We start from the raw sequence: 25,708 nt of genomic DNA on the forward strand, positions 1-25,708 counted from the left end.
GGCACACAATATTTATTCTTCTAATCCATGAACATGGTATATTTCTCCATCTATTAGTGTCCTATTTGATTTCATTCACTAGTGTCTTATAGTTTTCTATAGAAGTCTTTTGTTCCTTTCCTCCTCCCAGCCCAACCCCTCCCTATCCCAGTTTTAGCACGGCACTGGCCTCAGTCTTGACAGGAAGGGGACAGGCCCAAGATGGCGGCAGCCAACAGCAACCACTCATTCTACCCCATCACAGTGCTCATAGACGAGCTCCACAACGAGGATGTTCAGCTTTGCCCCAACAGCATCTAGAAGCTGTCCACCATTGCTTTGATCCTTGGGGTCGAAAGGGCCCACGGTAAACTTCTGCCCTTCCTTACAGACACAGTCTACGATGAGGACGAGGTCCTTTTGGACCTGGCAGAGCAGCTGGGCACTTTTACCACTCTGCTGGGTGGCCTCGAGTACATGCACTGCCTGCTGCTGCCCCTGAAGTTGCTGGCCACGGTGGAGGAGACGGTGGTGCTGGATAAGGCAATGGAATCCCTGTGGGATATCTCGCATGAGCACTCCCCCTCCGACCTTGAGGTCCACTTCGTGCCCCTGGTGAAGTGGCTGGCGGGCGGAGCCTGGTTCACCTCCCACACTTCAGCCTGCAGCCTCTTCTCTGTCTGTTACCCCCGTGTGTCAAGGGCCATCAAGGCAGAGCTTCAACAGTACTTCCAGAACCTATGTTCAGATGACACCCCCATGGTGCTGTGACCCACAGCCTCCAAGGTTGGGGAGTTCGCCAAGGTGCTGGAGCTGGACAACATCAAGAGCGAGATGGGGCTGCTAGCAGTGGAGACATGCGTGAACATCGCCCAATTCCTGCCCCAGGAGGCCCTGGAGGACCTGGTGATGCCCACCCTGTGCCAGGCTACCGAGGACAAGTCCTGGCGCGTCCGTTACATGGTGGCCGACAAGTTCACAGGGCTCCAGAAAGCAGTGGGGCCTGAAATCACCCAGAAGAACCTGAGTCCTTCCTTCCAGAACCTGATGAAAGACTGTGAGGCTGACTGAGGTGAAGGTTGCCGCCTCCCACAACGTCAAAGAATTCTGTGGAAATCTCTCCGCTGACTGTCGGGAGAATGTGATCATGACCCAGATCTTGCCCTGCATCAAGGAGCTGGTGTCTGATGCCAACCATCTCGTCAAGTCAGCCCTGGCCTCCATCATCATGGGCCTCTTTCCGATCCCGGGCAAAGACAGCACGATCAAGGACCTCCTGCACCTCTTCCTGGCCCAGTTGAAGGACGAGTGCCCGGAGGTGCGGCTGAACATCATCTCCAACCTGGACTGCATGAACGAGGTGATCGGCTTCAGGCAGCTGTTGAAGTCCCTACTCCCTGCCATCGTGGAGCTGGCGGAGGATGCCAAGTGGCGGGTGCGGCTGGCCATCATCAAGTATATCCCTCTGCTGGCGGGACAACTGGGGGTGGAGTCGTTTGATGAGAAATTCAAATCTTTGTGCATGGCCTGGCTTGTGGATCATGTCTATGCCATCCGCGAGGGGGCTACCAGCAACCTCAAGAAGGTGGTGGAGAGGTTTGGGAAGGAGTGGGCCCATGCGACTATCATCCCGAAGGTCTTGGCCATGTCTGGGGACGCCAACTCCCTGCACCGCATGACCACACTCTTCTGTATCAATGTGCTGTCTGAGATCTGCGGGCAGGACATCACCACCAAGCACATACTGCCCACCGTGCTGCACATGGCCGGGGACCCTGTTGCCAACGTCCGCTTCAACGTGGCCAAGTCCCTGTAGAAGATCGGGCGCATCCTGGACAACAGCACGCTGCAGAGCGAGGTCAAGCCCGTCCGTGAGAAGCTGACCCAGGACCAGGACGTGGACGTCAAGTACTTCGCCCAGGAGGCTCTGACTGTTCTGTCTCTCCCCTGATGCTGGAAGAGGACCCACCGCTGGCCTACGGTGCCCACCCTCCCCCGCCAGGCCCCTCCCTGGGGGGACAGTGGGGGTCCTTGGCTATTACTCCCCGTACATGCTCTGACCCCAGGTCCCTCCCCCGGCACGGTTCCTCCCTCAGACCGGGACTCCGACTTCTCACGTCCACCCCTCATGGGGCTGGGGGCGCACAGTGTGGGACGGAGCAGAGCCCTGGGAGGACGGGGCCGCTCCTGCCAGGTGGGGAGTGGGGCGAGCACCCCGGTCGCCAGCCAGTGCTGCTGCATGGGGGCCCCTCCCCCATCTCCTCTGCCTCCCTCCCTTCCTCCTGGTGGTTTTTTGTGTTAGTTGTGCAGTTTTTATTTTATTCCCTTTCCCCCTTTTTCACAGAGAAATAAATGTCTAGAAATTTAAAAAAAAGAAGCCTTTTGTTGCTTTAGGTAGATATATCTCTAAGTATTTTATTATTTTCGTTGCAACAGTGAATGGAATAGTTTCCTTAATTTCTCTATTTTCTCATTATTAGTATATAGGAATTCAAGGGATTTCTGTGTGTTGATTTTATATCCTACAACTTTACTGTATTCATTGATTAGCTCTAGTAGTTTTCTGGTAGAGTCTTTAGGGTTTTCTGAGTAGAGGATCATGTCATTGGCAAACAATGAGGGTTTTACCTCTTTTCCAGTTTGGATTCATTTTACGTATTTTTCTGCTCTGATTGTTGTGCCCAAAACTTCCAGAACTATGTTGAACAGTAGTGGTAAGAGTGGCCACCATTGTCTTGTTCCTGACTTTAGTGGAAATGCTTTCAATCTTTCACCATTGAGGATAATGTTTGCTGTGGGTTTGTCATATTAGCATAGGCTTAATGAAGAACAAGTCTAATGAAGCCTCCCACAAGAATACTGAAAAGCCCACAAGCATGACAAAATTAGAGCCTCTTTAGCTTACTACTCCCATACCAGAAATAATATATAAGAAACTGAGCGATTAGGTACCAAAATACTCACCAAAATACTGGGATATTTTTAGTATCACGTAGATTTAAAACCCTAGGAATTAAGAACAGCATTGTAAACCATACGAGGTTTCTTCCTGTCAGTTCAATTCAGTTCAGTTAAGTTGCTCAGTCATGTCATATCACAAGTAAGACCAGTTAATACGTAATTTTTGATGTTTTTAATGTTAAGATGACATATACTGCCTGTTAACTTGTGGTGTTTTGTCTGATCATACATTGCCCTTGTTTGACATGTTTTGCACAGGCATTCATGAATGGGATTTTGCACAGGGAAGTGGAGAAGGAAATGGCAATCCACTCCAGTGTTCTTGCCTGCAGAATCCAAGGGAAGGGGGAGACTGGTGGGCTTCGGTCAATGGGGTCACACAGAGTAGGACACGACTGAAGTGACTTAGCAGCAGCAGCAGTGGGTTTGCTGTATATAGCTTTTATTATGTTGAGGTATGTTCCTTCTATTCCCATCTTCTGGAGGGTTTTTATCATAAATCCATGCTGAATTTTGTCAAAGGCTTTCTCTGCATCTATTGAGATATTCATTTTTTTTCAGTTTGTTACTGTGCTGTATTACATTGATTGATATACTGATATTGAAGAATCATTGCATTCCTGGGATAAAGCCCACTTGGTCATCATGTATGATCTTCCTAATGTGTTGTTGGATTCTGATTGTCAGGATTTTGTGAAGGAATTTTGCATCTATGTTCATCAGTGATATTTGGCTGTAGATTTCTGTTTTTGTGAGATCTTTGACAGGTTTTGTGATTAGGGTGATGGTGGCCTCGTGGAATGAGTTTGGAAGTTTCCCTTCCTCAGCAATTTTCTGGAATAGTTTGAGTAGAATAGATGTTACCTTTTCTCTAAATTTTTATAATTCAGCTGTTATGCTTTCTGGCCCTAGGCTTTTGTTTGCTGGGAGATTTCTGATTACAGCTTCGATTTCCGTGCTTGTGATGGGTCTGTTAAGATTTTGTATGTCTTCCTGGTTCAGTTTTGAAAAGTTGTATTTTTCTAAGAATTTGTCCATTTCTTCCAAGTTGTCAATTTTATGGGCATATTATTTTGTGATAGCAGTCTCTTATGATCCTTTATATTTCTGTGTTGTCTATTGTGGTCTCTCCTTTTTCTTTTCTAGTTTTATTGATTTGGATTTTCTCTCTTTGTTTCTTGATGAGTCTGGCTAGTGGTTTGTAAATTTTATTTACCCTCTCAAAGAGCCAGCTTTTGGTTTTGCTGATTTTTGCTATGGTCTCTTTTATTTCTTTTGCATTTATTTCTGCTTAGTTTTAAGATTTCTTTCCTTCTGCTAACCCTGGGGTTCTTCATTTCTTCCTTTTCTAGTTTCTTTAGATGTAGAGTTAGGTTATTTAGTTGACTATTTTCTTGTTTCTTGAGGTACGCCTATATTTCTATGAACTTTCCCCTTAGCATGGCTTTCACAGTGTTCCATAAGATTTGGTTTGTTGTGTTTCCATTTTCATTCATTTCTATGCACATTTTGATTTCTTTTTTGATTTCTTCTATGATTTGTTGGCTATTCAGCAGCGTGTTGTTCAGCCTCCGTATGCTGGCATTTTTAATAGTTTTTCTCCTGTAGTTGAGATCAAATCTTTCTGCACTGTGGGCAGAAAAGATGCTTGAAAAATTTCAATTTTTTTTTTTTTTTTTGTATTTACCAAGTCAAAATTTATGGCCCAGGATGTGATCTATCCTGGAAAAGGTTTTGTGTGCACTTTAGAAAAAGGAGAAATTCTTTGTTTTGCCGTGAAATGCCCTATAGATATCTATTAGATCTATCTGGTCTATTGTATCATTTAAAGTTTGTGTTTCGTTGTTAATTTTCTGTTTAGTTGATCTATACATAGGTGTGAGTGGGGTATTAAAGTCTTCCACTATTATTGCGCTGTTGTTAATTTAGCCTTTCACACTTGTTAGTAACTGTCTTACATATTGCGGTGCTTCTATGTTGGGTGCATATGTTTATAATTGCTATATCTTCTTCTTGGATTGATCCTTTGATCAATATGTAGTTTCCTTCTTTGTCTCTTTTCACATCCTTTGTTTTAAAGTCTATTTTATCTGATATGAATATTGCTACTCCTGCTTTCTTTTGGTCTCTATTTGCATGGAATATCTTTTTCCAGCACTTCACTTTCAGTTTGTATGTGTCCCTTGTTTTGAGGTGGGTCTTTTGCAGACAACATGATAAGGGTCTCGTTTTTGTATCTATTCAGCCAGTCTTTGCCTTTTGGTTGGGACATACAACCCATTTACATTTAAGGTAAATATTGATAGGTATGATCCCATTGCCATTTTCTTTACTGTTTTGGGTTCAAGTTTACGTACCTTTTCTGTGTTTCCTGTCAAGAGAAGATCCTTTAGCATTTATTGGAGAGCTGGTTTGGTGGTGCTGAATTCTCTCAGCTTTTGCTTGTTTGTAAGGTTTTTGATTTCTCCTTCATATTTGAATGAAATCCATGCTGGGTAAAATCATCTGGGCTGAAGGTTATTTTCTTTCATCACTTTAAGTATGTCGTGTCATTGCCTCCTGGCCTAAAGAGTTTTTGGTAAAAGATCACTTGTTATCTTTCTGGGAATCTCCATGTGTTTTATTTGTTGGTTTTCCCTTGCTCCTTTTAATATTTGTTCGTTGTGTTTGATTTTTGTTAGTTTGATTCATGTTTGCCTTGGAGAATTTGGCCTTGGGTTTATCCTGTTAGGGACTCTCTGTGTTTCTTGGACTTGATTATTTCCTTCCCCATTTTAGGGAAGTTTTCAACTCTTATCTCCTCAAGTATTCTCTCATGGTTTTTCTTTTTGTCTTTTCTTCTGGGACTTCTATGATTAGAATGTTGGGGCATTTAACATTGTCCCAGAGGTCTCAGAGATTGTCTTCATTTCACTGAATTCATTTTTCTTTTTTCCTCTCTGTTTCATTTATTTCTATAATTCTATCTTCTACCTCACTTATCCTATCTTCTTCCCCCATTATTCTACTATTGGTTCCCTCCAGAGTGTTTTGGATTTCATCTATTGCATTATTCATTATATAGTCACTCTTTTTTATTTCATCTAGATCCTTATTAAATGTTTTTTGCATCTTCTCGATCATTATCTAGAGGTTATTTTTCTGTAATTCCAGTTTGTTTTCGAGATTTTGAATCATTTTCATTGTCAATATTCATAATTATTTATCAGGTAGATTCCCTAAAACTTACTTTTTTTTTTTTTTTTGGCTGGGCCTTTGTACTGTTCCTTTACTTGCTGAGTATTTCTCTACCTCTTCATCTTGCTTATATTGTTCTGTTTGTGGTGGCCTTTCAGTCTTCTGGCAGCTTGTGGAATTTTCTTTATTGTGCAGTTTCATTGCTGTGTGTGGCCTTGGATGGGTGGCTTTTTCAGTTTCCGTAGTTAGCGAAGCTTGTGTCGGTGTTCTGGTGGGTGGAGCTGGATTTCTTCTTTCTGGAGTGCAATGAAGTGTCCAGTAATGAGTTTTGAGTTATCAGTGGGTTTGGAGTGGCTTTGGGAAGCCTGTATATTGAAGCTCAGTGCTGTTCTCCTGTGTTGCTGGAGAATTTGTGTGGAAAGTCTTTCTCTGAAACTTGTTGACCCTTTGGTGTTGCCAGGTTTCAGTGTAGGTATGGAAGCATTTGATGAGCTCCTTCAATTAATGTTCCCTAGAACAGCAGTTCTCTGGTGTTCTCAGGATTTGGACTTAAGCCTCTGGCTCTGCTTTTCAGTCTTATTTTTGTAGTAGGCTCAAGACTTCTCCATCTGTCTCTTCCTACGCAGTTCCTTCTGTTTAAGCTTCTGTTTGCTGGTCTCTTCGGTGTCTAATTCCCTTCCTGACACAAGGCGGCAGTGGTAGACAATTTTTTTAGGCACACCTGTTCAGTCGTGCTGTGGGGAGGGAGGTAAGCTGCAGACAAATACCAGTGGCATCTGTGGGGAGTGCTTGCAATGTCTCAGCCACACTGGGTTTACCCCTGCTCACGGCATGTGTGCTGTCCCAGTCTACACTGCACAGGCTCTAGATTGCTCTGCTGGGAACAATCCGAGGCTGTTGCTGGGTTGGATGTACATCCATGGTCTAAGCCACTCAGCTTCTGATGTTCGGGTACTCCACAAAGGTTAAGACTCAGTTGGGCCTGAATTTTTTGCCCTTCCTGGTCTGAGCAGCTCAGGTGAGCAGGTGTTTGACCAGCAGAGTCACTGTGACTTATTCCCTCCCCAATCCCTGCTCCTTGGTTTTCTGGGCGTACTACCAGCGTACCCTCTCAGGCCGATATTGACTGGCCAGAACCCAAGAAATCTTGGTTAGCAACAAGGCCTGCTTGAAGCTTGGTATCAGATGCCTCTCTGGTGCCACGATTGCCTGCTTCCTGCTCTGGCTGTCCTCCCCTGCCGTCTCAGCTGGGGATGGTGGATGGGCTGACCACAGCTGGCTAGCACTGTTCAGTCCTTTGTTCTCTGAGTGGGCCTGGAAGTGTCTTAGCTTGGGGGTTTTCGCCATTTCACGAGGTAACTATCACACAGTCTGCTTATCTATCTTAAGTTAGTTCCCTCAGATTGCCCTCAGGGCATTCAGGCCCTGTCCTTACTCTAAGGGATGCAGCCCGCGCCTCCCTGCCCAGTCCCAGCTTTCTATGGGGGGTGTGGGCGGCTGCACTGCTTCTCCCACGGAGCTACTACTGGGCACGTAGTCTGTAGATTTTAATTATTTATTTATTGTTTCTCCTGGTTATGTTGCCCTCTCAGGTTCCAAGGGTTGCCACAGAGTCACCAGTGAGTGTTTCCAGTGTCTGGAAACTTCTCTCTTTTTTTAAACCTTCCTTTCCGGGACAAACCTCCATCCCTCCCTCTTTTCTCTCACTTTTTATATTTTATGTTATTTCCTACCCCCTTTTGAAGACAATGTCTTGCTTTTATGAGTGCCTGATGTCCTCTGCCGGCCTTCAGAATTTGTTTTGTGGGATTTAATCAACATTCAAACATTCTTTTGATGAATTTGTGGGGGAGAAAGTTGTCTCCCCGTGCTATTCCTCCTCCATCTTCCTGTCTCTTCCTTCACACTAATACTTAAAATTTATTCAATTCAAAGATTTGTTTCTTTTAGAGCCTACAGTTCCCATATTTTCTTTAAAAATGCATTATACCATCTTCTATTAACCACCTTAGTTGATATTTGTTATTACTTTCATTAAATATATGTTAGAGTGTCACCTTGCTTATTTAACTTATATGCAGAGTACATCATGAGGAACGCTGGGCTGGAAGAAGCATAAGCTGGAATCAAGATTGCCGGGAGAAATATCAATAATCTCAGATATGCAGATGACACCACCCTTATGGCAGAAAGTGGAGAGGAACTCAAAAGCCTCTTGATGAAAGTGAAAGAGGAGAGTGAAAAGGTTGGCTTGAAGCTCAACATTCAGAAAACAAAGATCATGGCATCTGGTCCCATCACTTCATGGGAAATAGATGGAAAAACAGTGGAAACAGTTTCAGACTTTATTTTTTGGGGCTCCAAAATTTCTGCAGATGCTGATTGCAACCATGAAATTAAAAGACGCTTGCTTCTTGGAAGGAAAGTTATGACCAACCTTGATAGTATATTAAAAAGCAGAGACATTATTTTGCCAATCAAGGTCTGTCTAGTCAAGGCAATGGTTTTTCCCGTGGTCATGTATGGATGTGAGAGTTGGACTGTGAAGAAAGCTGATCGCCGAAGAATCGATGCTTTTGAACTGTGGTGTTGGAGAAGACTCTTGAGAGTCCCTTATACTGCAAGGAGATCCAACCAGTCCATTCTAGAGGAGATCAATCCTGGATGTTCATTGGAGGGACTGATGCTAAAGCTGAAGCTGCAATACTTTGGCCACCTCATATGACGAGTTGACTCACTGGAAAAGACTGATGCTGGTAAAGTTTGGGGGCGGGAGGAGAAGGGGACGACGGAGAATGAGATGGCTGGATGGCATCACCGACTCTGTGGACATGGGTTTGAGTGAACTCCGGGAGTTGGTGATGGACAGGGAGGCCTGGCGTACTGTGATTCATGGGGTCGTGGAGAGTAGGACACGACTGAGCAACTGAACTGAACTGAACTGAACTGAGAGTGATTTGAAGAAGCAACTCTAGAGACATTGAGTGTCGTTGCTCATTCAACAAGTTGTCTTCAACTCTTTTGTGACACATGTGCAACAGGCCTCTCTATCGTTCACTATCTCCCAGAGTTTGTTCAAATGCATGCCCATTGTATTTCAGATATGGTCCTACCATATCATCCTCTATTACTCCCTTCTTTTCCTGTCACCAATCTTTAAAAGCATCATGGACATTTACAGTGAATTGACACTTTGCATGAGCTGGCCAAAACTGAAGTTTAAACTTCATCATTAGTCCTTCGATTGAATACGTAGGGTTGATTTCCTTTAGGATCAATTGGCTTAATATCCTTGCAATCCAAGGGACCCTTAAGAGTCTTTATTTTTTGGAGGTTCAAAATCACTACAGATGGTGATTGCAGCCATCAAATTAAAAGATGCTTTCTCCTTGGAAGGAAAGTTATAACCAACAAAGATAGCATAATAAAAAGGAGGGACATTCGTTTGCCAACAAAGGTCCATCTAGTCAAGGCTATGGTTTATACAGTGGTCATGTATGAATGGGAACGTTGGACTGTAAGAAAAGCTGAGTGCCGAAAAATTGATGCTTTTAAACTGTGGTTTTGGAGAAGACTCTTGAGAGCCCCTTGGACTTCTAGGTGATCCAACCAGTCCATCCTAAGGGAGATGAGCCCTGGGTATGCGTTGGAATGTAACACCGTAAAGCTGAAACTCCAATAGTTTGGACACCTGATGCGAAGAGCTGACTCATTGGAAAAGACGGTGATGCTGGGTAAGATTGAGGGCAGGAGGAGAAGGGGATGGTAGAGGATGAGATGCTTGGATGGCATTGCTAATCAATGGACATGAGTTGGGGTGGTCTCTGGGAGATGGTGTTGGAAAGGGAGGCCTGCCATGTTGATGGGGTCACAAAGAGTTGGACATGACTGAGCGACTGAACTGAAATGAAGCGTCTTCGGCAGCAGCACAGTTGAAAGTCATCGAATCTTCTTCTCTCAGTCTTCTTTATATTCCAGCTCCCACATCTTCACATGACTACTGGATAAACAACAGGGACTTGTGAAGTGGAGGCCGTTGTTACCAAGGTGAATGTCTCTTCTAAATACAATGTCTAGGTTTGCAATAGAGTTTTCTCCAAGAAGAAATTGCCTTTTACCTGATGACAGCCCTTCACCAAAGTTGAAAGAATGTGGTCCACTAGAAAAGGGAAAGGCAAACCACTTCAGTATTCTTGCCTTGAAAACCACATGAAGACCATGAATACAAAAAGATAGGACATTGGAAGATGAACCCTTGGTAGGTTCACAATATGCTTCTAGAGATCCGTGGAGAAATAACTCCAGAAATAATGAAGCAATTGAGCCAAAGCAAAATCAACAACCAGTTGGAATGGGACGGTGATGGAATCAGGGTTTCATGCTGTAAAGGGCAATATAGCATAGGAACCTGGAATGTTAGGTCCTTGAATCAAGGCAAATTGGAAGTGGCCACACAGGAGATGGCAAGAGTGAACATTGACATTCTAGGAATCAGTGAACTAAGGTGGACTGGAATGGGAGAATTTAACTTACATGACCATTATATCTGTAACTGTGGCAAGAATCCATTTGAAGAAGTGGAGTAGCCATCATACGCAACAAAAGAGTCCAAAATGCAGTACTTGGGTACAATCTCAAAAATGACAGAATGATCTCTGTTCTTTTCCAAGGCAAATGATTCAATAAACGGTAATCCAAAACTTTTCTCTGATCAGTAACGTTGAAGAAGCTGAAGTTGAAAGATTTGTAAAGACCTACAAGACCTTCTAAACTAACATTCAAAAAAGATGTCCTTTTCATTATAGGGGACTGGAAGGCAGAAGTAGGAAGTCAAGAAGCACCTAGAGTACCAGTCAAATTGACCTTGGAGTACAAAATGAAGCACGGCAAAGTCTAATAGTGTTCTGCCAAGAGATAACACTGGTCATGAAAACACCCTTTTCCAGCAACACAAGAGAAGACTCTACACATGGACATCATCAGATGGTAGACACTGAAATCAGATTGATTATCCTCTTTGTAGCCAAATTAGAGAAGCTCTATACAGTCAGCAAAAACAGGACAGGAAGCTGACTGTGGCTCAGATCATCAGCTCCTTATTGTCAAATTCAGACAGAAGTTGACGAAAGTGGAGGAAACCACTAGACCATTCAGATATGACCTAAATCAAATCCCTTATGACTATACACTGGAAGTGCAAAATACATGTAAGGGACTAGATTCGATTGACAGAGTGCCTGATGATCTATGGATGGAGGTACCTTCCATTGACAGGAAACAGGGATCATGACCATCCCCAGGTAAAGAAATGTGAAAAATGAATGACTGACTGAGGAGGCCTTACAAATAGCTTTGAAAAAAAAGGGAAAAAATAGTAAAGGAGAAAATGAAAGATATCCATTTGAATGCCGATTTCTAAAGAAAAGTAAGGAGAGAAAGGAAAGCCTTCCTCAGGGATCAGTGCAAAAAAAAAGAATAGATACAATAGAATGGAAAAGACTAGAGATCTCTTCAAGAACATTGGCTATCCCAAGAGAACATCTCATGCAATGATGGGCTCAATAAAGCACAGAAACGGTAGGGATCTAACCGAAGCAGAAACTATTAAGAAGAGGTGGTAAGAATACACAGAAGAACTGTACAAAAAAGATCTTCACAACGCAGATAATCATGATGGTGTGATCACTCACCTACAGCCAGACATGTTGGAATGTGAAGTCAAGGGGGCCTTAGTCAACTGAGCTAGTGTAGGTGTTGGAATTTCAGTTGAGCTTTTTCAAATCCTGAAAGATGATGTTTTAGAAGTGCTGCACTCAATATGCCAGCTAAATTGGAAAATTCCGCAGTTGCCACAGGACTCGAAAAGGGCAATATTCTTTTCAACCCCAAAGAAAGGCAATGCCATAGAATGTGCAAACTACCGCACAATTGCACTCATTTCATGTGCTAGTAAAATAATGATTTTTATTCTCCAAGCCAAGCTTCAGCGATACGTGAACTATGAAATTCCAGATGTTCAAGCTGGTTTTAAAAACGGCAGAGGAACGGGAGATCAAATTGCCAACATCCGATGGATCATTGAGAAAGGATGTTCAGTTCATTTCAGTCCCTCAGTCATGTCCTACGCTTTGCGACCCCATGAATCACAGCACACCAGGCCTCCCTGTCCATCACCAACTCGCGGAGTTCACTCAAACTCATGGCTATCGAGTCGATGATGCCATCGAGCCATCTCTTTCTCTGTCATCCCTATCTTCTCCCACCCCCAATCCCTCCCAGCATCAGACTCTTTTAAAGTGAAACAACTCGTCGCATGAGGTGGCCAAAGTATTGCAGTTTCAGCTTTAGCATCAGTCCTTCCAATGAACACCCAGATTTGATCTCCTTTAGAATGGACTGGTTGGATCTCTTTGCAGTCCAAGGGTCTCTCAAGAGTCTTCTCCAGCACCACAGTTCAAAAGCATCAATTCTTCGGCGATCAGCTTTCTTCACAGTCCAACACTCTCATCCATGCATGACCAGGGGAAAACTCTAGCCTTAACTAGATGGACCTTGGTTGGCAAAGTAATGTCTCTGCTTTTTAATATGCCATCTAGGTTGGTCATAACTTTCCTTCCAAGGAGTAAGCGTCTTCTAATTTCCTGCCTCCAATCAGCATTTGCAGTGATTTTGGAGCCCCCCAAAAATATAGTCTGACACTGTTTCCACTGTTTCCCCATCTATTTCCCATGAAGTGATGGGACCAGAATCCATGATCTTAGTTTTCTGAATGTTGGCTTAAAGCCAACTTTTTTCACTCTCCTCTTTCACTCTCATCAGAGCCTTTTTAGTCACTCTTTGATTTCTGCCATAAGAATGATGTCATCTTCATATCTGAGGTCACTGATATTTCTCGAGGCAATCTTGATTCCAGCCTCTGCTTCTTCCAGCCAACGTTCCCCATGATATACTCTGCATAGAAGTTAAATAAACAGTGTGACAATATACAACCTTGACGTACTCCTTTTCCTATTTGGAACCTGTCTGTTGTTCCATGTCCAGTTTTAACTGTTGCTACCTGACCTGCATACAGGTTTCTCAAGAGGCAGGGCAGGTGGTCTGAAAGGTCCCACCTCTTTCAGAATTTTCCAGATTTTATTGTGATCCACACAGTCAAAGGATTTGGCATAGTCAATGAAGCAGAAATAGATGTTTCTCTACAACTCTCTTGCTATTTCCATGATCCAGAGGATGTTGGCAATTTGATCTCTGGTTACTCCGCCTTTTCTAAAACCAGCTTGAACATCTGGAAGTTCATGGTTCACGTATTGCTGAAGTCTGGCTTGGAGTATTTTGAGCATGACTTTACTAGTGTGTGAGATAAGTGAAGTTGTGCGGTCGTTTAAATCATTCTTTGACATTGCCTTTCATTGGGATTGGAATGAAGACTGACCTTTACCAGTCCTGCGGTCACTGCTAAGTTTTCCAAATTTGCTGGCATATTGAGTGCAGCCCTTTCACAGCATCATCTTTCAGAATTTGAAATAGATCAACTGGAATTCTGTCACCTCCACTAGCTTTGTTCGTAGTGATGCTTTCTAAGGCCCACATGACTTCATATTCACTTAACTTCACTTTCCAAGATGTCTGGCTCTAGGTCTTTGATCACACCATCATGATTATCTTGGCTGTGAAGATCTGTTTTGTACAGTTCTTCTGTGTATTCTTGCCACCTTTTCTTAATATCTGCTTCTTCTCTTAGGTCCATATCATTTCTGTCGTTTATCGAGGTCATCTGTTCATGAAATGTTCCCTTGGTATCTCTAACTTTCTTGAAGAGATTTCTTGTCTTTCCCGTTCTGTTGTTTTCCTCTATTTCTTTGCATTGATCGCTGAGCAAGGCTTCCTTATCTCTCCTTGATATTCTTTGGAACTCTGCGTGCAGATGCTTATATCTTTTTTTTTTTCTCCTTTGTTTTTCGCTTCTTTTCTTTTCATAGCTATTTGTAAGGACTCCCCAGACAGCCATTTTCCTTTTTTTTCATTTCTTTTCCGTGGGGATGGCCTTGGTCCCTGTCTCCTGTACAATGTCATGAACTTTCGTCAATTGTTCATCAGGTATTCTATCTATCAGATATAATCCTTTAAATCTATTTCTCATTTCCACAGTATAATCATAAGGGATTTGATTTAGGTCATATCTGAAAGGTTTAGTGGTTTTCCCTACTTTCTTAAATTTAAGTCTGGATTTGGCAATAATGAGGTTATGATCTGGGTCACAGTCAGCTCCCGTCTTGTTTTTGCTAACTTTATAGAATTTCTCCATCTTTGGCTGCAAAGAATACAATCAATCTGATTTCAGTGTTGAACATCTGTTGATGTCCATATGTGGAGTCTTCTCTTCTGTTGCTGAAAGGGGTTGTTTGCTATGACCAGTGTGTTCTCTCTGCAAAATTCTATCAGTCTTTGCCCTGCTGCATTCCATGCTCCAAAGCCAATTTTGGCTGTTACTCCAGGTGATTTTTGAATTCCTACATTCTCATTCCAGTCCCCTATAATGAAAAGGACATCATCTTTAGGTGTTAATTCTAAATGGTCTTGTAGGTCTTCATAGAAGCATTCACTCTCTGCTTTTTAAGTGTTACTGGTTGGGGCATAGGCTTGGATTAATGTAATATTGAATGGTTTGTCTTGGAAATGAGCAGAGATCATTCTGATCATTTGGCGATTACATCCAAGTAAAACATTTCGGACTCTTTTGTTCTCCATGATAGCTACTCCATTTCTTCTAAGGGATTCCTGCCCACAGCAGTAGATATAACGGTCATCTGAGTTAAATTCACCCATTCCAGTCCATTTGAGTTCACTGATTCCTAGAAGGTCTACGTTCACTCCTGCCATCTCCTGTTTTACCACTTCCGATTTGTCCTGATTCATGGACCTAACATTCCAGGTTCGTATGCAATATTGCTCTTTGCAGCATCGGACCTTGCTTCCATCTCCAGTCCCATCCACAACTGCGTACTGGTTTTGCTTTGGCCCCATCCCTTCATTTTTTCCTGAAGTTATTTCACCACTGATATCCAGTATCTTATTGGGTACCTGCCGACCTGGGGAGCTCCTCATTCAATATCCTATTTTTTTGTCTTTTAATACTGTTCTTGGGGTTCTCGATGCAAGTATACTGAAGTGGTTTGCCATTCCCTTCTCCGGTAGACCACATTCTGTCAGACCTCTCCAACATGACCCACCCATCTTGGGTGGCCCCACACCGCATTGCTTAGTTTCACTGAGTTAGAGAATGCTGTGGTCCATGTGATCAGATCTACTAGCTTTCTATGATCACGATTTCAGTGTGTCTGCCCTCTGATGCCCTCTCTCAATACCTACCGTCATATTTGGGTTTCTCTGACCTTGGTTGTGGGGTATCTCTTCAAGGTTGCTCCAGCAAAGCACAGCCACTGCACCTTACCTTGGATGAGGGGTATCTCCTCACGGGTGACCCTCCTGGTCTTGAATGTGGAGTAGTTCCTCTCAGCCCTCCTATGCCCGCGCAGCCAGGGCCACTTGGACGTGGGGTAACTCCTTTCGCCTGTTGGCCCTGGCCTTGGGCATGGGGTAGCTCCTCTTGGCAGCCGCCGAGAATCACTTTTATTTCAGAAACCAAATAGATTTACTGATGTGATTTATCCGTATTAAAATTATTTAGGAATGAGGTTTTGCAGGCTTATGGTTTTGGTTGCTATTTAGGTAAGCAGCCTGTATTTTAAGTTGATGCTGGAGTAAACGCTTGTTGAAAATTACCCTTCAATTTCTAGGAGACCAGTGACGTTGTGGTGTCACAGCTACCCTTCACTTGCTAGGAAACCAGTGACTTTGTGATGTCACAGCTACCATTTCACTGCTAGCAGAACAGTGCATTTTAGAACCACTGTGATGATCTAGGGAGTTTCCCCCTTAGGCGAGCCAAGCAGCATTTGAATTTGCTGTGTGTAAAATCAGAAAAATGAGAAAAGTATCTGAAGAAAGATTTTTCTGAGATGGCACATATTTCTTCAGAAATGTAAGATGTGACTCCTAACGATGAATCCACTGGTTCAGAAATCTCCATCAGACCTTTGTATGATTATACACTTGCTTGGGATTCGGTTTTGCGATCTCTTATTGAAGAATATGCTTTTCAGGCTTTGTCTGAGGAAGTTCTGATAAAAAGTCCTCGTTACACATTTTCTATCTCTGAAACAGGTGAGCTGAATGATTTTCTTTCACTCACTTTTCCACAAAAATTGTGGAATATAGTGGAAAGTGATCAATTTCAATCTATTTGGTGGGATGAGAGTGGCACTTGTATAGTGATGAACGAAGAACTTTTCAAGAAAGAATTCTTGGAAAGAAAGTCACCTTTCAGAATAATTGAAACCAATAATATGAAAAGTTTAGTTCGACAGCTGAACCTTTACGGGTTTAGTAAAAAGCGACAACCTGTTCAAAGATCTGCTTCACTATCTGACTTTCTGGAAGAAGAAAACAAATCTCTTTTGAGCAATGTATCCCCAAATTTTCACTTATTAGCAATATGTAAAATTAAATCATGTGACCTAGAAAGCATGTTACCATATGTAGGTAAAACGGAATTCAAATTTGAGATACCAATTTGTTGAAAAAGCTTTATTTTTTGAAGCTGAGAACAGCTGGAGGATATAATATTTGATATTTAACAAACTTTCCAATCAACTTGAAACAAGATACGAGTCTTGAAGTTACTTATGGTATTTACTATATATATACAACATATTTTTAGTTGAGGAGCACATTTGTTTCTAACGTGTTAGTTGTTAAAACTACTCTGGAGGCGTTTGGTTTGATGGAATTTAATTGGTATCATTCAAGGAATTATTTTTTCTTTTCTAATTTTATTTATTGTAATTGGAGGCTAATTACTTTACATTATTGTATTGGTTTTGCCATACATAGACATGAATATACCCCAGGTGTACATGTGTCCCCATCTTGAATCCCCTTCCACTTCCCTCCCCATCGCATTTCTCTGGTTCATCCCAGTACATCAGCTCCACACATGCTATATCTTGCATCGAACCTGAACTTGTGATTCGTTGCACATATGATAATATACATGTTTCAATGCCATACTCCCAAATCATCCCACCCTAGCCCTTTCCCACAGAGTCCAAAAGACTGTTCTATACATCTGTGTGTCTCTTGCTGTCTCATTTACAGGGTTATCGTTATCACCATTCAAATTCATTATACATGTGTTAGTATACTCTATTGGTCCTTTTTTTCCTGCCTTAAATCACTCTGTATAATAGGCTCCAGTTTCATCCACCTCATTGGAACTGATTCAAATAATTTTAATGGCTGAGTAATACTCCATTGTATTTATGCACACAGCTTTCTTATATATTCGTCTGCAGACGGACATGTAGGTTACCTCCATGTCCTGACTGCGATAAACATTGGAGTACATGTGTCTCTATCAATTCTGGTTTCCTCGGTGTGTATGCCCAAGAGTGTGATTGCTGGGTCGTATGGCAGCTCTATTTGCAGTTTTTGAAGGAATCTCCACACTGTTCTCCATAGTGGTTGTGCTGTTTGCATTCCCACCAACAGTGTAAGAGGGCTCCCTTTTCTCCACACCTCTCCAGGAATTATTGCTTGTAGACTTTGGAATATAAGCCATTCTGACTGGCACAAAATAATACCTCATTTTGGTTTTGATTTGCATTTCTCTGATTATGAGTGACGTTGAGCATCTTTTCGTGTATTTGTTAGCCATCTGTATGAAGGAATAAACTTTTATGGTTTAGTTTTTTTTTTTTTTTTTTAGTTTTTATGGCAGTTTTACCTTGGTTTAAAAAGAAACTAAATAATTGTTTCCTTTGACTTTAGTTACAGATCTACTATAATCCAAATTTCAAAAGAGGCTATCCTCAACTTTTAGTAAGAATAGAAAGAAGATTTGGGATTAACAATGTGTCTGCAATATCTTCATTAGTTCGAGATTGCAAGAAGAAGCATGTTAAAGAAAGTGTCAACGTAGATGATCGTAACTCTGATTTTCTTCCTGAAACTAGTGGAGAGAGTACATTTTCAGCCACCACTTTAAGTGTGCCTTTCATACGAAAGCCTCACATCAGCCAGACAGTCGCTAATACAAGAGATTTAGCTCTGTGTGACTTACCTTCCCCATCATCAATATCAGTTAGCCAAACAGAACAGATTGTGGGAGATCAACCTGCTGTTTTAAATCAGTTGAGCATTTTTAAGTGGCACTCACATAGCAGCTACACTCAGGTAAATGGCCACGTTGAGGACTTGCCTACTACAACTACATCGACTTCTCAGAACCACATCGTATCTCCATTTCAGGGCAGTTATTCTAGGCTGATGGTGGAGTCTTCTAAGTTTCCAGATAGATATAGTAATATATCAGCCCATGACAGTCCTTTCCGTGACCTTCAAAAGAGAGGCAACTCATGCACCTCAGTGCCAAAGATCACTTATACATCTGCCTCCTCTCTTTCCAGTCAACCCATCAAGAATCATCGTTATGTGAAAACCATGCTAATTAAAACGGACCTATCAAATAAATTCCAGATTATGGAGCCTAATGAAGATTGAAATTTTTGTTGGGAGATGTCAACAAATACCTACAATTCTTGTATTTGAACAATAAAGTTGCATGTTCGTCTTCATAGTTTCATTTTATTTTTTCAAACAATGAAGAGAAAAATGAGGCTTAGTTTAATGTCTGGCTATTTTACTGCACTGTTTTATAAACTCTTCAGAAATAGAAAATATTCATTATGCATCCTACGTCGATGACACCTGATCTAATATTTGTAAGCAAGAAAATGAGAACAAAGGGAAAAGAGGTAACGGATGTAATGTGATTTCTGCAATCACCCCTGCTGAAATGAACGGGTGTCTACATTAGGAGTATGTGGCTGAAGGAAGAGATACAAATAAAATAAAATTTAAAAAAAAAATGGAAATGCATAGTATGCACCTTAGTGCATTCACAGTTACGTTATATTCTATTAGATACTGGTAGATTCTTAAAAAGGTAGACAGCAGGTTATCTTCAGTATAGAAATTCGTTATGTACTTGAAAATATAAAATTATGATCATCAAAATCATGATCACCACTGTACTGTCACTGTGACACCAAAGATAACATGACATAATCAGTGACTGGCCCATGGTCAGCACAAGATATGTATTTTACAAGTGATAATGTATAGGGACATTTTTGTTCTGCTGTCCTTAAGTGAAAGTGACAGTGAAGTAGCTCAGTCGTGTCCGATGCTTTGCGACCCCTGTGGACTGTAGACTACCATGCTCCTCCATCCATGGGATTCTCCAAGCAAGGATACTGGAGTGGGTTGCCATTTCCTTCTGCAGGGGTCTTCCCGACCCAGGGATTGAACCCGGGTCTCCCAAATTGCAGGCAGACTTTTTAATGTCTGAGCCACCAGGGAAGATGCTGTCCTTAAGGCACGCCTTTATTTGCTGACACCTGGATTCCACCCTGTATTTCCTAATGCATGTTTAGATGTTGCTTATCAGTTCCCACAGAGACAGAATAAATTCCTGGTGGTGATTGTAGCACATCAGTATGATTAACAAGTTCTGTGAAGACATGGTATCTTTTTTCCTTAATAATTTCATTATCTTTCTCTTATACTGTGGTTCCGGAGCTACAATCTCTCAACCTAATTTCAGCCATGCTAAGCCCCTTCTCACAATTTGTCTCAACTTTTTCTTGGGGTTGGAAGGAACTGCCGTTTGCCCTCCTACCAAGCTGAGCCCAGATATCAGGACTTCCGTGGGTTTTGGGCCTACTCTCTTTATGTATCTTTCACATCAGCTAAAATTAGAGCCCGAAAATGATACATTTTAAGTACTTACTAAATTATCAATAAAGAAATGCCATAATCAATCAAATGCTATATACATTACTCAACATATTCCTATAACCTTCAGTATTATCATAATTGACCTTTCCTCTTTAGTGATAACTTTCCATGTTGATAAATATTTATTATATTTACACGAATGCTAAATGTGGGAATTTAAATTATAATAAAACTGCTGCTCTCATGAAATTTACAGTCTATAAGAACCCATTCTAAGCATGTAGTTTCAGGCCCCAGTGCCCTAAAATTCAATAGTAGTTGTGGAGACACATATATAAAAAAAGAATCATTAATTTTAATAATCTAGAAAAGTCATGGAGTAAGCAGGGATCAATATCAATGGTTGATCCCAAGTATATTTCACAACGAATTACTCTGAACAACGTGCCTGCTTGTTGGACTATACAGATATCATGAACACTACCTAGAAATCTTTGAAATCTCAAATTTGGGGTCATTCCTTTAGATGATGGTGGCAACATCAAGTCAGATCCCTGTTTCGTGGTGGTTACCCACATAGGACAACACCAAATTAAGTTGACCTCTTTAATTCTTGCAGCTAATGAACAGTGATATCTGTGGAATATCTGTGTAGATAAGGGAGTGGTCCACAAACATACTTTTTCTTTCATTGAAAAATTACATTCAATGTAGGTGAGAATGCCATGTTTAGAGAGGTGAGCATTTTGAAGCCATGCTAAATGTTATTGAAATTGGTGTCCATAGTTATGATTTCAATCCCAAATTTCAATGCTCTTGTTTTAGATTTCAGGTTTTTAATGAAACTAAAAGGCACTTACTCCTTGGAAGGAAAGTTATGGTGAACCTAGATAGCATATAAAAAGCAGAGACATTACTTTGCCAACCAAGGTCTGGCTAGTCAAGACTATGGTTTTTCCAGTGGTCATGTTTGGATGTGAGAGTAGGACTGTGAAGAAAGTTGATCGCCGAAGAATTGATGCTTTTGAACTGTGGTGTTGGAAAAGACTCTTGAGAGTCCCTTGGATTGCAAGGAGATCCAACCAGTTCATTCTAAGGGAGATCAGTTCTGAGTGTTCATTGGAATGATTGGTGCTGAAGCTGAAACTCCATTACTTTGGCCATCTCATGCGAAGAGTTGACTCATTGGAAAAGACTCTGATGCTGGGAGGGATTTGGGGCAGGAGGAGAAGGGGACGACAGAGAATGAGATGGCTGGATAGCATCACCGACTTGATGGAGATGAGTTTGGGTGAACTCCACGTGTTGGTGATGGACAGGGAGGCCTGGTATGCTGTGATTCATGGGGTCGCAAAGTGTCAGAAAAGAATGAATGACTGAACTGACTAACTGACTGACGATGTTGTCAAATTTTCATCCTTTGAGCAATATCACCTTAAAGGTGATTCCATTTGCTATTTCATTGCCATGTACTGATTATTCGTTCTCAGTCCCTTTTACCTTCTTTTCATGTTCTGCTTTGACTGGCAGGTCCTTCTCAAAAAGAACAGGAATAATCCACTTAGTCCTCTGTGATAACTTGGAAAAGACATGGAGAAAGACATTCAATATATCATGTTGAAAAGTTACTGTTTTTGTTCCCTTCTGAAACAAAAACAGTACTAACCTGTACTAACTGCATGAACCTGTACTTCAATTGTCCTACCAAGGGAAACCTGGTAAGATGGTCCATTACTTTTGTTATCAATTCCCATATGGCTTTAAAATATCACTACCTGTCATTCTCTAAAGCTTATAGAGAAAATAGCTCAATACCTTAGGGAAGCATTGTACATGAATTCAATTTTCTTTCCTTTATGTATTTACTTTATAATGGGTGCCTAAAATTGTAAAACTGAAAACAAAAAAATAAGTGAGGTAAATACAGAAAATTGGGGCAAAAAGTAGAAAAATTGATGGGAGAAGGTCAGGGGATGAAATTGGATGCTTAAAGTATAGCAAGCAAATGTGTCACTGAAGGGCCTAAAGAGGTCAATATGACTTCAATATTGTTACACTACAACTTTATTTTCATTAAATCACACAATAGTTTTTCATGCAAAATATTGTAAGTTCCCATGGGATGTAGATGAATGTTCTATCTTTTGAAACATTCTGATTTAAAATGTCACTAGAGTGAAATCATTTAACTACAAAATGACTTCCAATATTAGGCCTAGAAACAGATAACAGAGAACTCTGTGCATTTCATAGGTGAGTACTTCTGTTTTCTTTTCCTTTCATAATTGTGTTTTGGGTATGTAAGATTATGACTCTCCGTGTGTGTGTGTGTGTGTGTGTGTGTGTGTGTGTGTGTGTGTGTGTGTGTGTGTGTATCAGATTAAGAATGTGACTGTGAGGGTATTTCTGAGTTCTCTTTTGGACTTTTATGTTGGAGATTTTGGCTGAAGAAACGGCTAATTCAATAGTATAAAGAGGCACAAATTAAAATGTCCATTCAAAAGTCTGCTTTAGTATTTCAAAGTACAAGACAAATGAATGAGTCTCAGAGATTGAAAGCATTTCGATAATAACCAAGCTACTCCACCCTAAGATACTTAAAACCTATGGCACTGTCACAATCAGCCCACCAAAAGTTGAGCGGGGCCTTAGTAGTCTGTGATGTCTGGCAATATCAAAAACACACACCTACTAATTTGGCAATACCAGAGAAGCTAAGTAGATGTGCGGAGTTTCAACCAGGACTTCGTATAATAGGATACTATCTTCCTATAGGAAGTGGCACACTCACCAATATGAATAGCATTCTTACGGATCAAAGAAACTAATGATGAAATCTGTAATTCGGTTGTCACATGGTAGAAGTGGCCTTCCTCCTTCACAAGGGTATCAGTTAAAATAGACAATTAAATAGAAGGAAGTGATAACATGGCCCACATACTTCGTATATAAAATCTTCAATATCCAAGCCCTACCACACTGATAAGATGATGACTATACAGGAATTCTGGTTTCAGCTCTATGTGGCAATCATCATATAATGGCACCGAAACATATATATGATTATATGTGCAACGAATCTCCAGTCCAGGTTCGATGCATGATACAGGATGCTCAGGGCTGGTGTGTTGGGATTAAACCAGAGGAATTGGATGGGGAGGGAGGTGGTATTGGGGTTCAAGATGGGGAACACATGTGCACCCGGGGCAGATTCATGTCAATGTATGCCAAAACCAATACAATAATGCAAAGTAATTAGCCTCCAATTAAAATAAATAAATAAATAAAAAGAATGTATGAATATTTGAGATGCACTGATAGTGAAAATGATTAAGGCAATAGTCTTGAGATCTGATTCAAAGAGGAAAACTGTGTACTCCCTGTCTTCAGTTTCATGGGTCTTCACATGCATTCACACAGTTGCACAATTCTCAACCCTCGTCTGAAGACAAAAACTGTGACATTAAAAGAGGAATGGTCTATGTACAGAGAAGGCAAGTAGCAAAGTTTAAATGAATCCAGTCTCCTACCTACATCCTTGCTTAGTAATGTAACCCCTTGTAAGCTTTCCTAAGGGTAACTAGAATACACAAGTCAGAGATGCTTCTCCCAGGATTACAGAGTTTGATTGAGGAGATATAAGTTTGCTTAACTCTCACCTCATCCATAAGATCAAACATCAGCCTGTTAACACATCAGAAGATGGGCAGTTCTAGAAGACACTTACAGACAATACCTGCTTCTGCCTAAGACCAAGATTGTAGATCCAAGTGGCTGATGCGGTAAGGTTTCTGTCTCAGGATACCATATGACTCCGCAGGAGTTCTCCTTTTCTGGGAAGCTCTCCAAAAACATTGTGAGAAGTACAATGTAAGGGAGGAAAATAAGGAAACTGACAAGAGCATTGTTCTTTCTAATTGTCCTGAATATCACTTACCATCTCAGGTACAATGACAGGCTTAACATGCTATCTGAACTATCTCCCAGCACTGCCAAGACTAATTTTTTGATGTAGCTCAGTCACTCAGTCTTGTCTGAGTCTTTGTGACTCCATGTACAGCAAGAACCCGGGGCTCGCCTGCCCTTCAAATCTCCCAGAGCTTTCTCAAATCCATGACCTTTGAGTCAGTGATGCTTTGCGGCCATCTCGCCCTCTGCCGTTCCCTTCTTCTCCTGTGCCCAATCTTTCCCAGCATTGGTTTCGTCCCAGTGATTTTGCTCTAGGACTCATGTGACCGATATATTCGCTCTTCATGTTCAGCATGGGTCCTTCTCAGAAAGTCAGAGATGGTTTCCTTCACGCTTTTCCAGTTTGAACTCCACGCTCACCATGGAACTCTCACACATCTTCTCCAGGCGTTGTTGCAAAGCATCAATATTATGGCACTCAGTTCTTGTGGTTCTGCTCATTCCTCCACTCGTTCCTCCTGAAAATCAACATTGACTAGTCAGGTATTTTTCAGTAAGCTCTCAGCTTTTTAACATGGTGTCTAGATTGGTCACAGCTTTTCATCAAAGTACAAGTTCCTTTAAATTTCATAGCTGCAGTCAATTCGGCAGTGATATCGGGGGTCAAGAAAGAGAAACCTGTCACTAATCCAATTGTATCCCATCGATATATCTCAAAATGATGGGACCAAATTCCATGAGCTTATTTTTGTGTGTGTGTTGGTCTTTATATTGTGTTTTAATCCAGCTTTTCCACTCTCCCCTTTCACCTTCATCAGAAGGATCTTTACTTCCTGGTATATTTTACCGATTTTTGTGCTGTCATCTTATAACTGAGGTTAATCATTCTTCTCACAGTAATTTTGTTTCCAACCTCAGATTCTTTCAGCAAATTATTTTCCATGATGCACTCTGCACAGAAGTCAAATGAGCTGGGTGACAATATATAGCCTTGATGTATTTCCTTCCCTAGTATGTACCAGTTCATTGTTCCTTGTCCAGTTCCAACTGTTGTGTCTTCACCTGCATGCACATTTCCCAGGAAACCGGTAAGGTGGTCCCATATTCTTATCTCTTTAAGAAAGTCCCACAATTTGTCGTGACCGACACAGTTGAAGAGCTTTCCTGGTGGCTCAGATGCTAAAGTATCTGCCTGCAATGGGGCAGACCCAGTTTTGATCAGTCCATGGTGTCACAAATAGTCAGAAACAACTGAAAGACCTTATTTTCACAAGCAGTCTATGTAAGAGAGACAATAAAGTATATGTAAATAATTTATGAAATCTCCTTGCTTTTTCTATGATCCAAACTCCAATTCAGGTTTACATTAAGATTAAGTGACTAACTACACCTCCCTGTTTTGCTTTGTTTTGTTCTGCCCTTTTATTCTCTGGCTCTCTCTCTTTCAAGCTGTCATCTACCAAGTGTTACATTCCTGGGCCCTTGCCACCTTCCCATACAAGAATTAAATTATGCCCATGCCACTCTCTGACCTTTGACATCCAGTTAAAACAGTTAAGTTTCCAGAGCTGAAATAAGGAATCTGTGTTCTGGGAAAATGTCAGCACAGTTTGACGAATAGCTAGATATTTTCAGGGACTGGCTTTTGAGCCCAATTCCTGTACCACCTCTCATCCTGGAAAGAACTATAGTTCCTTAAGCAGATTGCAATTCCTCATTAGCAGACATTTCAGGAAAAGTAAATCTGTTTATTTGCATGTTCAAAATCAATGATGTACCTATTGCATATATATGTATATAATCTCCCATCAAACTGATTAAT

General features: G+C 41.4%; 1 pseudogene; it reads left to right on the plus strand.

Moving 5' to 3' along the window:
* Positions 1-201: 201 nt before the first annotated feature.
* LOC148773155 (serine/threonine-protein phosphatase 2A 65 kDa regulatory subunit A beta isoform pseudogene) overlaps positions 202-25,708 on the plus strand; it is a 150,489-nt pseudogene continuing 124,982 nt past the window's right edge.

The sequence above is a fragment of the Moschus berezovskii genome, chromosome Y (assembly GCF_049115385.1).
Source record: "Moschus berezovskii isolate FMDL1 chromosome Y, NW_MosBer_1.0, whole genome shotgun sequence".
NCBI lineage: Eukaryota > Metazoa > Chordata > Mammalia > Artiodactyla > Moschidae > Moschus > Moschus berezovskii.